Source organism: Bidens hawaiensis, unplaced genomic scaffold (genome assembly GCF_021521415.1).
Source record: "Bidens hawaiensis isolate Kalapana, Puna unplaced genomic scaffold, B.hawaiensis_p1.1 tig00026648_1, whole genome shotgun sequence".
Lineage (NCBI taxonomy): Eukaryota > Viridiplantae > Streptophyta > Magnoliopsida > Asterales > Asteraceae > Bidens > Bidens hawaiensis.
The window spans coordinates 172,357-187,021 of record NW_027494294.1 but is presented as its reverse complement, the minus strand read 5'-3'; the positions used below and the strand labels follow the sequence as shown (position 1 = coordinate 187,021).

At 34.7% G+C, this 14,665-nt stretch overlaps 1 protein-coding gene across 1 annotated transcript in view; it reads right to left on the bottom strand.

The window, feature by feature from the left end:
• The window catches only part of LOC143573808 (cysteine--tRNA ligase 2, cytoplasmic-like), a 56,373-nt gene extending 49,916 nt beyond the window's left edge, over nt 1–6,457 (bottom strand). The window contains exon 1 of the mRNA XM_077058601.1: nt 6,443–6,457. The gene's annotated coding sequence lies outside the window, so the exon portion shown is untranslated. The remainder of the gene's footprint in view (nt 1–6,442) is intronic.
• Nucleotides 6,458–14,665: the final 8,208 nt, after the last annotated feature.

Genomic DNA, 14,665 nt, shown 5'->3' with positions numbered 1-14,665 from the left:
AGGGCTTTCTGTCTCTTCAGGACTTTCAACATAATATTCATTTTCATTATCCCATTTAGCCCCTTTTGGTGACTTGTTTTTATGAGCTTGTTCATCAGCTTTTCTTTTTCTTGTATACATCTTTGCAAATCTATTCACTTTTGCTGTGAACTCCTCTTGAAACTTGAAGATGTTTTCCCACAATGTTTCTATGGTTTCTCCCTTCTTTGTAGGTTCTTCATGTTCAGCTTCCTCAGTCTTCTTCCAAGGTTCCTTGTCAGGTTGATTTTGGGATTGGCTGAACATAATCACAACCATGGCCAAGGAATTATCAACCTCTTCAGCCCTTTTTATTTTTATCAAAGTTTCAATCACCTCTTGTTCCTCAACACCTTCTTCATCAAAAACTTTTTCAATGTTGGCTTGCTCAATCAAAGTTTCTTGCTCTGCCAGCTCTTCTATAACATCCTACTTTTGTTTATAATAATAAAATAAATTTTGTCTATTTTATAGTGGGTCGTTATCGGTTTAGATAAATAGAATATGAGTTGGGCTAGTGTTGGGTAAATGGATATGGGTTATGGACTTGGGTTATGAAAGAAAGAAGGAAAGACCATCCATAAATATATAAACCATAATCACCATTTAATCCTCATTCACACATATTCTATACACCACCAAAACACACACTTAAGCCTTATCTCTAGTCCTCTCCTTACCTAAGCCGAAATCAAGAAGGAAACCGAGCACCGACCCGAGGTAATGAAAGTATGCTATTGTATAAACCCAAACCCGTTAGATATGGTCATGAAACGATGAGCCGACACCGTTAAACCGTTTAAGTCACGAGATCCGGATGGAATCGGGTATAAACCGAACCTAAAATGAGCTTAGGGATCACCTTAGCTCAGATCTGGATCAAGCGGGACGAAAAACGGTGAAAACGGTGTTGAAAAACGTTTTTCCGGCCACCACCCCGGTTTTCCGGCACGGCGGCGCCGGAAAGGCGGCTGGTTATTTTAAGGATGTCAGAGAATGTTTCTGACATTCTTTGACAAACCATAACCCTAATTCGTTAACGGAGAGTTAACGAACCAGGGGTGATTCGGCAAGTGAATTCGCTAATGAAAGCTTAACGAACTAGCCTTAGTTCGTGTTCAAATTCGTTAAGGATAAGATAACGAACTAACTTCCAATTCGCTTTGACCATTCGTTAAAAGAGGTAACGAATTAGAAGGTCCAATTCGCTACGTGGACTGGTTCGTTATATGGACTGATTCGACAAAGGACCAGTTCGTTTGAGGGTCCAATTCGTTACAGGACCAGTTCGTTATGATAACCCAATTCGCTAAGACCAAAGTAACGAATTAGAAGTTTAATAAAATGGCAGAATGGTCCTTAGACATATAAAAGAATGGTTTATTTACAAAAAAGCCCTTGAACTTTTAAGTTAGAAAAATAAATAATGATTCAAAATTCTAATGGAAAATGTGTTAAGACTGTTAATGGAATAAATTTTTTTCAAGCTGGTCTGGCTGCTCGACCCCAGCCAGGGGCTCTGCCCCTTGGACCCGGGCTGCCGCCCCTAGACCCCGCTGCCAGGGGCGCTGCCCCTGGACCCCGTTAGTTGTGGGTTATGAATAAACTAGAAACATGATATAGATAGTGATAGTTAATTGATATGTGTAATTGTTATACAATTAGTCGTGCACAGCTCAAGAAAGGAATAACTATAAACGGTGAACGTAACCGCATTCAGGTGAGTTTCTAGCCCCATTCCTTGTTATGTTTTCGGGGCTGTGTGCATACTCGATGTGATTAGTTAATACACTTATCCTAAGTGATAAGTGTATGCCATATATGAATTATGTGAAATGAATGAATGCTTTCTTGTCGGTACATGAACGATCTTCGGATATTGCATGTACTGCCAGGTAACGGTTGATGTTATATGTATGTAGTAAGATGACGAATGAATGATGTATGTATGTACGAATTTTTACGATTATGTATATAGAAAGTATGCTATAGAGGTATGGAAGAAAGGGTACCGGACCCTAATAATATCCGAGGATGGAGGGTACCGGACCCTAATAATATCCGAGGATGAAGGGTGACCGGACCCTAATAATAACCGAGGATGGAGGGTACCGACCCTAATAATATCCGAGGTATGTAGGGCGAATGCTCTTTATAACGTGAGGTTAGTTATGTATGTGTATGAAAGATCGATGGACAGGTTAAGCATGTAATGCGTACCTTCGGGCACGTATATGTGTATGTAAAGTAAGTTATGTGATTAACTAGAACTCACTCAGCGTAGCTGACTTTTAGTATGCACGCATGCAAATAGGTTGAAGCAGCTCGCGTGATTGAAGACACATGGCATGGAATCGAAGATACTGGCATCTCGAAGAAATGTTGTGATGTTTTAAAGACTGTGTTTTGTTTTATATGACTATGAATGTTTTATAAGACAAGATTTGGAGGTTATGTAAGATATTATGGTTGAAGTTTTATATTCCGCGTAAAGTTTTAATTAACTCTGATTTGTAAAACTGTGTTTAAGAGTAAATCCAACACCAAAGTAGGGCTACCAGTAACGGGGCCTTACATCTTCAGCAGTTAGGGTTTGGGCAATGAATTCCCTCTCCCTAGTTTCATTTATAACTTGTTCAAGCCTTCTGGCAGCAACAACATTCTCATCCTCTTCCTCATCCTCATCCTCATCAATCACCTTCTTCGTATTAACAGGCTCTTCCTCTTCATCCTCATTAACAATTGCTTTCCCCATTTTAAATTTCTCTATAGTATCATTACTTTGATTATGTTATGACTTCCTTTTGCTTAACATTTTTTATAGGTTTGATAAACAACCAAAACTGAATGTTCATACACTGAATTGGTCAAATCCTAACTAAGTTGTATTTGACGAGCACCTAATTTTATGGTATGAGTATTTTGTCAAACTTCATATCTGGTTCTTTTGTATAGTGTAACATCTTACTTTTGGTTATAATAATAAAATAAATTTCGTTTATTTTATAGTGTGTCGTTATAGGTTTAAACAAATAAACTAATAGAAGGTGGGCTTGGACTTTAAAAGATAGAATAAAAGATGGAATGGGCCTTAGGTCCATGGCTTAAGGGAGTATAAATACCTTTAAACCCTAAACCTTTCCATTTCTATCCATCTCTACACCATAGCCTACACCTTGGAAAACACACACAAACCCGAACCAAGATCCGAAGGCGAAAACCTGAGCTTGTTGGTGCTGGAACGTCGTGACGGACCAAAACAACATCAAAGACCAGCTCGTGTTCGTATACCGACTCGTTTAAGGTACGTTATAACTAGAAATCGTTCATTAGGGTCGGATTTGTTTGGGGTAGTCCTAAATCTGCATAAAAGTGATGAAAATGAATCAAACGAACCATTATACAATGAAATTCGTTAACATTAGAGTGTTTAATTGATCGAGGGTTGAACCGCGCCTATATATGCCTAAATCGCGCCCCATAAACACTAATGTTTGGATGAATGAAGGGTTAGGGTTTGTTGGCGCTGAAATTCCGAATCCAACGGTACCTAAATCATGTTATTTGGTTAAGAAATGAAGGATTATTGCAGATCTAATACCTATTGACCGTTTACTGTTCTTGATAATTTTGACCTTGACCCTGAGTCAAAGTCTGGATAATATGAGTGTAGTTCTTTAGGATGAGGTAGCGAATTAATTAACCCAATTAGTTATGGCAAGATGACGAATTAGTTCGCCAATTCGTTATGCCCACATAACGAACTAGCCAGCGAACCAAATCACAAATCAGCTAACGAACCAGGTAACGAATCAGGTGATTCGTTACCCGCCAATTTGTTAAGAATAAGGTAACGAATCAGGGCTTGTTCAGATAACGAATTGGAATGACGAATCAGATGATGATCAGATGACGAATCAGTTAACGAACTAGATTATGAAAGTAACGAATTAGCTAACGAATTAGGCTTAATTCGTTATAGCGAAGGAGTTAACGAATCAGAAAATAATTCAAAATCCAAATGGAAAATGTGTTAAGACAGTTAATGAAAATAAAATTTTTCCAAGCTGACTTGGCAGCTTAACCCCAGCCAGGGGCTCTACCCCTTAGACCCCGCTAGGGGCTGCCGCCCCTAGAACCCTGCTTCCAGAGGCGCTGCCCCCGGACCCCGTTCGTTGAGGGTTATAATTAAATTAGAAGTAAGATATGATTAGTGATAGTAAATTGATGCATGTAATTATTATACAGTCAACTGTGCACAGCTCAAGAAAGGAATAACAATTAAACGGTGAACGTAACCGAGTTCAGGTGAGTTTTTAGCCCCACTTTCTTGTTATGTTTTCGGGGCTGTGTGCATACTCGATGTGATTTGTTAATACACTTACCTTAAGTGGTAAGTGTATGTCTTATATGATTTATGTATGAATGAATGCTTGATGATGCAAGAACGATCTTCGGATATTGCATGTATCGTCAAGAGATAGTTTAAAGATATGTTTGATATATTTATATATATGATTTACAAATGATGTATGTAAGTATGGAAGTTATAATTATGAATGTAGAGAAAGGTATGATTAGAAAGGAACGGACCCTAATAATATCCGCGAATTTAGGGAACGGACCCTGATAATATCCGCGAATGTAAGGAACGGACCCTAATAATATCCTCGAACGTAGGGAACGGACCCTAATCATATCCGCGAATGCAAGAAACAAACCCTAATAATATATGTGAATGTTTTAGGACGAGGTATATGTAAATGTGTATGTATAAAAGGAAAGAAGGAAGGTATGATAGTATAAACGTACGAAGGAAGGTAAAGAACTATGTGTGTATATGTACCTTCGGGTGCGTATATATGAATGTGTATGGATGTATTGTATGTTAGCTGATTAACTAGAACTCACTCAGCGTAGCTGACTTTTAGTATGCACACAGGTGAGTAGAATGAGGCAGCTCGCTTGATGAGGACATATGGAATGGAAGTGAAGATACTGGCATCTCAAGGAAATGTTACGATGTTTTAAAGACTATGTTTTGATTTTAAATAACTATGAATGTTTGTTAAGACAAGATTTGAAAGTTATGTAATTTGTTATGGTTGAAGTTTTATATTCCGCGCAAAGTTTTAATTAACTCTGATATTTCGAACTGTGTTTATGAGTAAATCCAACGTCAAAAGTGAGGCACCGGTAACGGGGCCTTACATATAGGTTTCACAAACAACCAAATGCGATGCTCATTTGATGAATCGGTCAAACTCTAACTGAGTGGTGTTACGTTTGAGGCCATTATGTAAAAGCCATCACCATCGAACATTTCATATGTAGGTTCCCTTATTATTCAAAATATGTAAGCTAAAATTAAATATTTATTTTTGAGATTTGAATACTTTTCACTGGCTTAACTTTTGTATAATTTATTTATTTATTTTATTAGACATTTGCAAAGGGTGTAAAGAACAATGAGATAACTGCAAGAAGCGTGTTTGGGTTGGAATTATATCAGAACCATTAGTGACATTTGCTCTCTCATGTGGAAGCTGATCCTCTACTGCTGTAAGTTATAATTTATGTTTATTATAACCACATATCTGATACATAAACATTTATGATAAAAGTTTTTGATCTTTTATGGTTAATTGCAAAAATAATAACCAACTATATTGTGCCACTTCCATCTACAAAGCTAAAACATTGATGGTTTTCTGCCTAAAATAAAATTTAGACAAATGTTGGTTACCTTTTTATTATTCAGTAAATATAATTAAACTTAAAAGCAAATATCAAAATTGATTCGGGTATTTGGGTTACTAAAACCGTTCGGTTCACGTAATTATATTTATGGTATGAGTATTTGGTGGTTCGGCTAGTTCGGGTATTTGGTCAAATCCTAACTAAGTTGTACTTGACGGGCACCTAATTTTATGGTATGAGTATTTGGTGAAGTGGTTCAAGTAATTATATTTATATCTTTATACAAAGTTTAGTAATTGGATTACTAAAACCGTTCGGTTCTCGATTTTCACGAGTTTGGTTCGGTTTCAAATTTTTTCAGTCTTTATTCAATATAAAAAATATAGACTTAATAACAAAAACTGGATTTTTCGGTTTTTAAAGGTTTGGTTCAGTTTTGCAGTTTTCGGTAAATGAAATACCGAAACCGAACCAAAAACCCAGTTGTTAGAAAAATCAAACCAAACTTTATGTTCTCTCTATCGAAACCGAACCGGAAAACTTGGTTGTTTGAAAAACCATAAATATGTGTGTTCAGTTTTTTAAAAGTTTCATTCTTGATCTCCACATATTATGAAAAAAATAAAACCCCTACTTTGAATTTGCAATTATAAAACAAAAGCTCAGTAACAAAGCTTTTTTTACGTTTTTAAAGACTTGGTTCAGTTTTCGGTACATGAAATACCGAAACAGAACAAGAAACTCGGTTGTTTGAAAACTATATGTTATTCAATAAAAAAGGGATTTATATTTTTTAATATCTTGATTTCAGGAATTCTAGCTTTGATTCCGAGACTTTTCGAGTTGACCCGTAACGTAATGCTTTTTGCTCATATGGCTTCTCCTCTTGCTTGGGTCGTTGATCGTTGGTTCCCTTGCTCAAGTAATTATATTTATATCTTTATACAAAGTTTGGTTTTTGGGTTACTAAAACCGTTCGGTTCTCGATTTTCACGAGTTTGGTTCGCTTTCAATTTTTTTCAGTCTTTATTAAATTTAAAAAATATAAACTTAATAACAAAACTAGTTTTTTCTGTTTTTAAAGGTTTGGTTCAGTATTGCAGTTTTCGGTAAGTGCAATACCGAAACCGAACCGGAAACTTGGTTGTTAGAAAAACTATAAACTATTTGTTATGGTTTTAAAAAAGGGATATATGTATTAAATATTTTGATTTCATGAACTCTAGCTTTGATCCCAAGACGTTTCGAGTTGACCTGTAATGCAATGTTAAGTATTTTTATTCTCATATGTTGGTTACAAATGTTTGGGATGTTGATCGTTGGTTCTCTTCCTCAAATAATTTTCTTTATATATTTATACAAAGTATGGTTTTTGGGTTAGTAAAATTGTTCAGTTTTCGATTTTCACAACCAGTTTGGTTTGGTTTTTTCACTCTTAAATGAATAACAAAAACTTTTTTTTTCAGTTTAAAGGTCTGGTTAAATTAAAGGTATGATTCTTTTTACACACATATCCATGTTTTTAAATCTTTTCAAGATCTTACACCTAAAAATTATAAAACTTTATACTCTAAACACTTCAAACTTTATTCACATATTCAGTTTTCTTAAAATAGCTTTACAATTGATATATCTTTCTCAATTCAATCTGCCTTTTTTTTTTGTAACACTCAATAAATATATTTTTAAATTATTGTTTTGTTTAGATGTCTGATTCATTTCAAAAATAACTAACAAATAAAGCAGATATAAAGTTTGAGAAAGAGTCGTATCTCGAAATCAGGGGAATGTTCGTCAAGTAAATGAATCATAGGTTATTCGAGGAGCCAAGGTTAATTTGATGGAGAGAAATATGGCAGTAGCATAGATGAATAGCGATTTATTTAGGGTTTCTGGAGAAGAAAGAAGAGGCAGAGAAGAGAACATAAGAGGCGATATGTTTGTTAGATGTGTTAGGGTTTCTGAAAATTGAATGGATTGATGAACCGGATAATGGATTGGTGAACGGGATATTTTTTACAGTTGCTAAAAAACTAACACATCAGCATATTTAAGGAGAAGGGGACAAGTGGCTTAAAAGATTGTCTTTTATTATATAGGGGTATATATATATATATATATGAAAATGATGAAGAGAGAACTCCTCCTTAGAGAGAGAACTAGAGAACTAATAATAAAGTATTTTTAATTTAATTAAAAAAATATTTTAATTTTTTTTTTCTTACATCTTTCTTATATGTTGTTATTCTAAATTAAAAAAAACTCGTTGTGATACATATATGCAATACATCGACTTTTTTTTATAATGCATATGTGTAATAGTGTGCATTTTGATATTTGAAATAGTGTTAAATAGCATATATATAGTTGTTTGTATTGTATATTTGCAATAGTGTTATATTATATACAAAAATTAAAAAAAAAATCGATATGGTGCATATGTGCATTAGTGTTGTATTACATATATGCGATAATGTGTTTTGCATATAATTATTAGTGTTGTATCTGCATATATTCAATAGTGTGTATTAGATAATGTATTTGTGTTGTATTATATGCAATAAAACATTATTTTTATATATACAATACACATTAATGCACATACGCATTACATCGACGGATTATTTTTAAGAACAATATCATCTTATTAGGAGGAAAGAAAAAAAATCGCAAAATAATATTTCTCAAAAAAAGTTATATTAGAATTAGTAGTTCTCTAGTTCTCTCTTTTAAAGGAGTTCTCTTTAGATTACACCCCTATATATATTGTTTTAGTTAATTTTGTTTTTTTTAAATATGACCGTTCCGAACAGTCGATTTATTATAATAACTAGGATAGTACCCGTGTGTAAATAGATAAATAACAAAATCAATATAGACAACCATAAAATTTTATAAATAGACAACCATATATTAACATAAGAATGGCCTAAAAAAATATTATAGAGTAACATTGTCAATTAAAAAGTTAATAGTTACACAAACTGGTCTATATTAGCAAAGTTATGAAAATATTTAAATCGTATTATCCCAGTATGAACTTAAAAAATTTCCGTCCAAAAACAAAAGCATTTTGCTATATAACCTGAAAAATAAAATAAACCATGCAACCTAATTAATTAAGTATTAAACTAAAATGTTGATGCATTTCATAATGAGTTTATATTAACATTAATATCTAGAAGATTATGTAAAACTAAAAAACAAAATGTGTGAATGTAATAATTACCATATAAATATAGACAATCATAAAATTTCACAAGAAAACATTTAAAAAATCATAATAATTTTTAACATAACTTTATAATCTTAGAAATTCATATGCTTTTAAAAAAATGAAACAAATTGGTCATTAAAATCATAATATTTTTTCACTGTCATATTAAACAAACACTCATAATAAACATAACTTAGTAACCAAACTATTGATCACTCATATTGTCTTAATACAAGCTTAAACTAAGACAAACTAAATATACACAAAGGAGAGACAAAAAACTAAATAAACGATTATAAAAGTTTATTGTATGTTTTTGGAAGTTTCTAGTTATGAAATAAACTAATAACTTAAATAGAAAACACAAAGTAAACAATGAAAGTAAAAAATTTAGAGTAATCAACTACATAACTAAGTTATTGGTGCTACCTTAAATTTTATCTTTAGATTCCAAAGAGTTTTAAAGATCATCAAAATTTGACTCATGGTTCTCACACTCTAACAACCATTTTACATTCTCACTAACTTCATTTTCCAAATTTCAATGTTCCCTTTCTTTTATAACATTAGCAAGATTCAAGTGATCCAAATCTTTTAAAAGAAACAGATCATTGGATTCCAATATTGATTTAGGATAGTACCTGTGTTACAAACGGTGGAACATATTTAAAAACATAATATATATGTAACATCATATAAATTTAATGAAATGCAAATGTTAAACTTATAAATAAATGATACTTTTACATGAATTATAAGACATTATAATTTATTTGAATCAAATACAAAAACATACAAAGACTAACAAAGATAATTGAAAAGTTAAAATATTTTATAACTTATATCATTAGTATAATAATAAGCAAACAAAGAAATTAGTCTTCAAATCAATAAAACAATTCAACAATGTCGATTCAACAAAACTTTTATCTCAATGTTGATTCAAAAGATGAACTCTATCTAAGACATTTATTACACATCAATAACTGTAATATTTATTACTTTAAGATAGTACCCCATGTTTATTATTGGTCAATTTAAATCATTTATTACAAACCATGTTTGAATTAAATATTAACATCTTGAAAAACATTTATCACTAACTTAATTTTCCAAATCCAAATGTGCAATTTCTTTTATAACCCTAGCAAGCTTTAACTCATCCAAATCTCACAAAAGAAAAAGATAATTGGATTCCAATATTGATTTAGGACAGTACCTGTGTTACACACGATGGAATATATTTTAAAACATAATATATATGTAACATCATATAAATTTAATGAAATGCAAATGTTGTACTTATAAATAAATGATATTTTTACATGAATTATAAGACATGATAACTTATTTGAATCAAATACAAAAGCATACAAAGACTAACAAAGATAAATGAAAAGTTAAAATATTTTATAACTTATATCATTAGTAAAATAATAAGCAAACAAAAGAAATTAGTCTTCAAATCAATAAAACAATTCTACAATGTCGATTCAAACAAACTTTTATCTCAATGTTGATTCAAAAGATGAACTCTATCTAAGACATTTATTACACATCAATAACTATAATATTTATTACTCTAAGATAGTACCCGTGTTTATTTTCACATCAATTTAAATCATTTATTATAAACCATGTTTGAATTATATATTACCATCTTGAAAAACATTTATCACTAACTTCATTTTCCAAATCTAAATGAGCCCTTTATTTTATAAACTTAGCAAGCTTTAACTAATTCAAATCTCTTAAAAGAAATAGATCATTGGATTCCAATATAGATTTAGGATAGTACCCGTGTTACACACGGTGGAACATATTTAAAAACATAATACATATGTAACATCATATAAATTTAATGAAATGCAAATGTTGTACTTATAAATAAATGATACTTTTGTAAGGCCCCGTTACCGGTGCCTCACATTTGGACGTTGGATTTACTCATCGACATAGTTCAAATCATCAGAGTTAATAAAAACATACGCGGAATATAAAACTTAAACCATTCGTTACAAAACATTCATATTTTGTATTTTAAAACATTACTTAAAATAAAACATCATAGCAAAATCTTCATATGCCAGCTTCGTCCAACTCTGCCATGTGTCCTCCTCAAGCTACCTGCCTCATTCTACTCACCTGCGTGCATACTAAAAGTCAGCTACGCTGAGTGAGTTCTAGTTAATCAAATATAATACAATACATACACTTACCTTCCATTATGCATCCGAAGATACATAATAGTTACTTTACTAATTTACTTTCATTACATAAATTCATACGTAAATTCATTCTTTATTACTTTCATACTATAGTTACTGTCCATTCTATCTCAGATATTATTAGGGTCTGGTCCCTCTTTCCTTTGTCTATCTAAGATATTTTAGGGTATGGTCCCTTTCTTGTCTATCTTAGATATTATTAGGGTCTGGTCCCTTTTTGCAGTTGGTCGAAAAGATCATCAATTCTTCGCAAAGGATATCTATTCTTTACCGTAAGCTTGTTCAACTCGCGATAGTCTATGCACATTCTCATACTTCCATCCTTCTTCTTCACGAATAAAACTGGTGCGCCCCACGGGGAAACACTTGGTCTTATAAAACCTTTGTCGAGGAGTTCTTGCAGTTGGGACATCAGTTCTTTCATCTCAGACGGTGCTAGACGGTAAGGCGCTTTCGCGACGGGTTGGGCTCCTGGTACTAAATCTATCTGGAATTCTATCTCTCGCTCCAGTGGCAACCCCGGAAGATCCTCTGGGAATACTTCTGGGTAGTCGCGCACAATAGGAACATCTTTCATTTCTTATGTTTCGGCCGTAGCGTTGATAACATACGCCAGGTAGGCACCACACCCTCGCCTTAACAAACCCTCGGCTTTTATCATCGAAATGACATTAAGCCCAGAACTTTCCTTATCACCATAAACCGTCACCTCACTACCATCCAAAGACTTTAACCTTATTATCCTACTCTTACATACTATCTGAGCTTCAAACTCAGATAACCAATCCATTCCCAAAACCACATCGAACCCTCCTAAGGTCATAACGTACAAGGTAACAGGGAACTCATGTCCCTCTAACTCTATCTTACAGTCCTTAACCATTTTCATTATTTTAACCGAGGTGTCACTAGCGGTTTCTACTATAAAAGTTTCAGACACTCGGCAACATTTCATTTTAGCTAATTTACTAAACGGTGTAGCTATGAAACTCCTATTTGCACCCTAATCAAACAATACTGAAGCGGAAATACCGTTTACTAAAAACGTACCAGTGACGACATCTGGAATCTTCTTAGCTTGCTCTTGGGTCAGCATGTAGGCTCTAGTTCTTGGCCTAGCTTGATCGACATGCTTCTTCCCACTACCTCCAGCTTCACCCTCGGTGCATTCTCTAGCAAAATGGCTCATCTTACCGCACTTATAACATGCAGACTTGGCGGTAAAATCTGGGGCATAATGTCCCACTTTTCCACACTTATAACATGCATTCGACCCTAGCCTACACTCTCCTCCATGAGTCTTACCACACTTATGACACACGTCAGATCCTTTACCCCACTTGCACTCACCACCGTGCATTTTACCACACGTCTTACACGACTTCTTCTCCCACACTTTCTGCTTCTTTTCCTTGGAGTTCCACAACTGAGTACTAGGTCGTTTGACGTTGACCCACTTCTTATCTTTCTTCTCTTCTTCTACCACAATATCATCCGCAGCAGGTCTGCATAAACCATCTCTGCGAGTTCGACAGCAGAGTCAAAAGTAGCAGGTTTACTCGTCCTGACTAGCATGCGGACTTTTTGTGGCAATCCTCTCACATAGCACTTGATTCTTTTAGCCTCAGTATTGACCATATCGGGTACCAACCTGGACATTCGGTTGAACTCGGTGGTATACTCACGATGTGTCATCGCTCCAGCTTTCAAGTTCAGGAACTTCATCTCCACCCTCTCAACCTCGGCGTCAGCACAGAATTTCTTCATAACCAGTTCCTTCAGATCCTCCCACTTCATAGCCTTGATTTCCTCTCGACTCCTTCTTTGCTCAATCGATTCCCACCAATACATCGCCTCATCTTCAAACGATTGGGTGGCATAACCGACAGCTTGATCGGGACGACACTCGCTAATGCGGATAATTTTATCCATGGCGGTTATCCATTGAAGAGTAGCGATTGCGTCTCCCAAAACAGTCAACTTTGGCGTGTCACAACCCTTAAAGGACTTGTAGTTGCAACCACCTCAGCCTCTCTTCCTATTGTCAGCTTTCAAAGACTTAACCACACTCGAGGCCTCTCTCTCCCCTTCATCATCCTTCTTACCATCACCACCTGCCCCTCCAGCAGTTCTTTCACGGCTTCCACCAGACCCTTCAGGGATAATATTCTTTACAGCAGTGGCTACAGCTTGAACAATAGCTGCTTGAATTGCAGGATCCAGTTGAAACCCTTCGTTGTTGTTCGGGTCTCTTCTAGCTGCGCTTCCTTCATCTCCGGTGTCGGAAGCGGTCTCAACCGAAGGTTGTTAGGCACGACGAAGCCTGCCACGACGTCTAGTGGGGCCCTCAGTTCTTGCAATTACTCCAGCTCCTACATCGCCTCCCGCCCCAGCCATCGTATTCTAAAAAGGGAAAACACAAACGTCATCACTCAAGGAACTATTTAGTACAAGGATAGTAAGGCTAACATGTAATAACAGTGGCCAGTTGGGATTAGCTGATCACGTTACTTTCTGTGTCCTATACACTTCCCCTTATGAGTCTATTTGTGCAGGTTCTACTTTAAACAGTTAGTCAATCAAAGCAATCAAGTAATCCTATCCCTATCGTTCACATAACCTTCCATATCATTTTACACACGTCTTTTAACCATACACTTTACCTTTACTGAGCTTGCTTGAGCGACACATGACATTCTCGAACTGGCATCTTCTTTCTTTTCTTACTTAAAATCCCATTCTCTGTTCGAGTCTAAGCATGTAGGATGCTTAAATCTCTCGAACTTTGCTCTGATACCAACTTGTAAGGCCCCATTACCGGTGCCTCACATTTGGACGTTGGATTTACTCATCGACATAGATCAAATCATCAGAGTTAATAAAAACATACGCGGAATATAAAACAACCATTCGTTACAAAACATCCATATTTTGTCTTTTAAAACATTACTTAAAATAAAACATCATAGCAAAATCTTCAGATGCCAGCTTCGTCCAACTCTGCCATGTGTCCTCCTCAAGCTACCTGCCTCATTCTACTCACCTGCGTGCATACTAAAAGTCAGCTACGCTGAGTGAGTTCTAGTTAATAAAATATAATACAATACATACACTTACCTTCCATTATGCATCCGAAGATACATAATAGTTACTTTACTAATTTACTTTCATTACATAAATTCATAAGTAAATACATTCTTTATTACTTTCATACTATAGTTACTGTCCATTCTATCTCAGATATTATTAGGGTCTGGTCCCTCTTTCCTTTGTCTATCTCAGATATTTTAGGGTCTGGTCCCTTTCTTGTCTATCTCAGATATTATTAGGGTGTGGTCCCTTTTTTACTTCTCTATCTCAGATATTATAAGGGGTCTGGTCCCTTTTTACTTCTCTATCTCAGATATTATAAAGGGTCTGGTCCCTCCTTCTCTATCTCAGATATTATTAGGGTCTGGTCCCTCTTTCTTCATCTTCGTACATACTGTCCTTACATACCCAT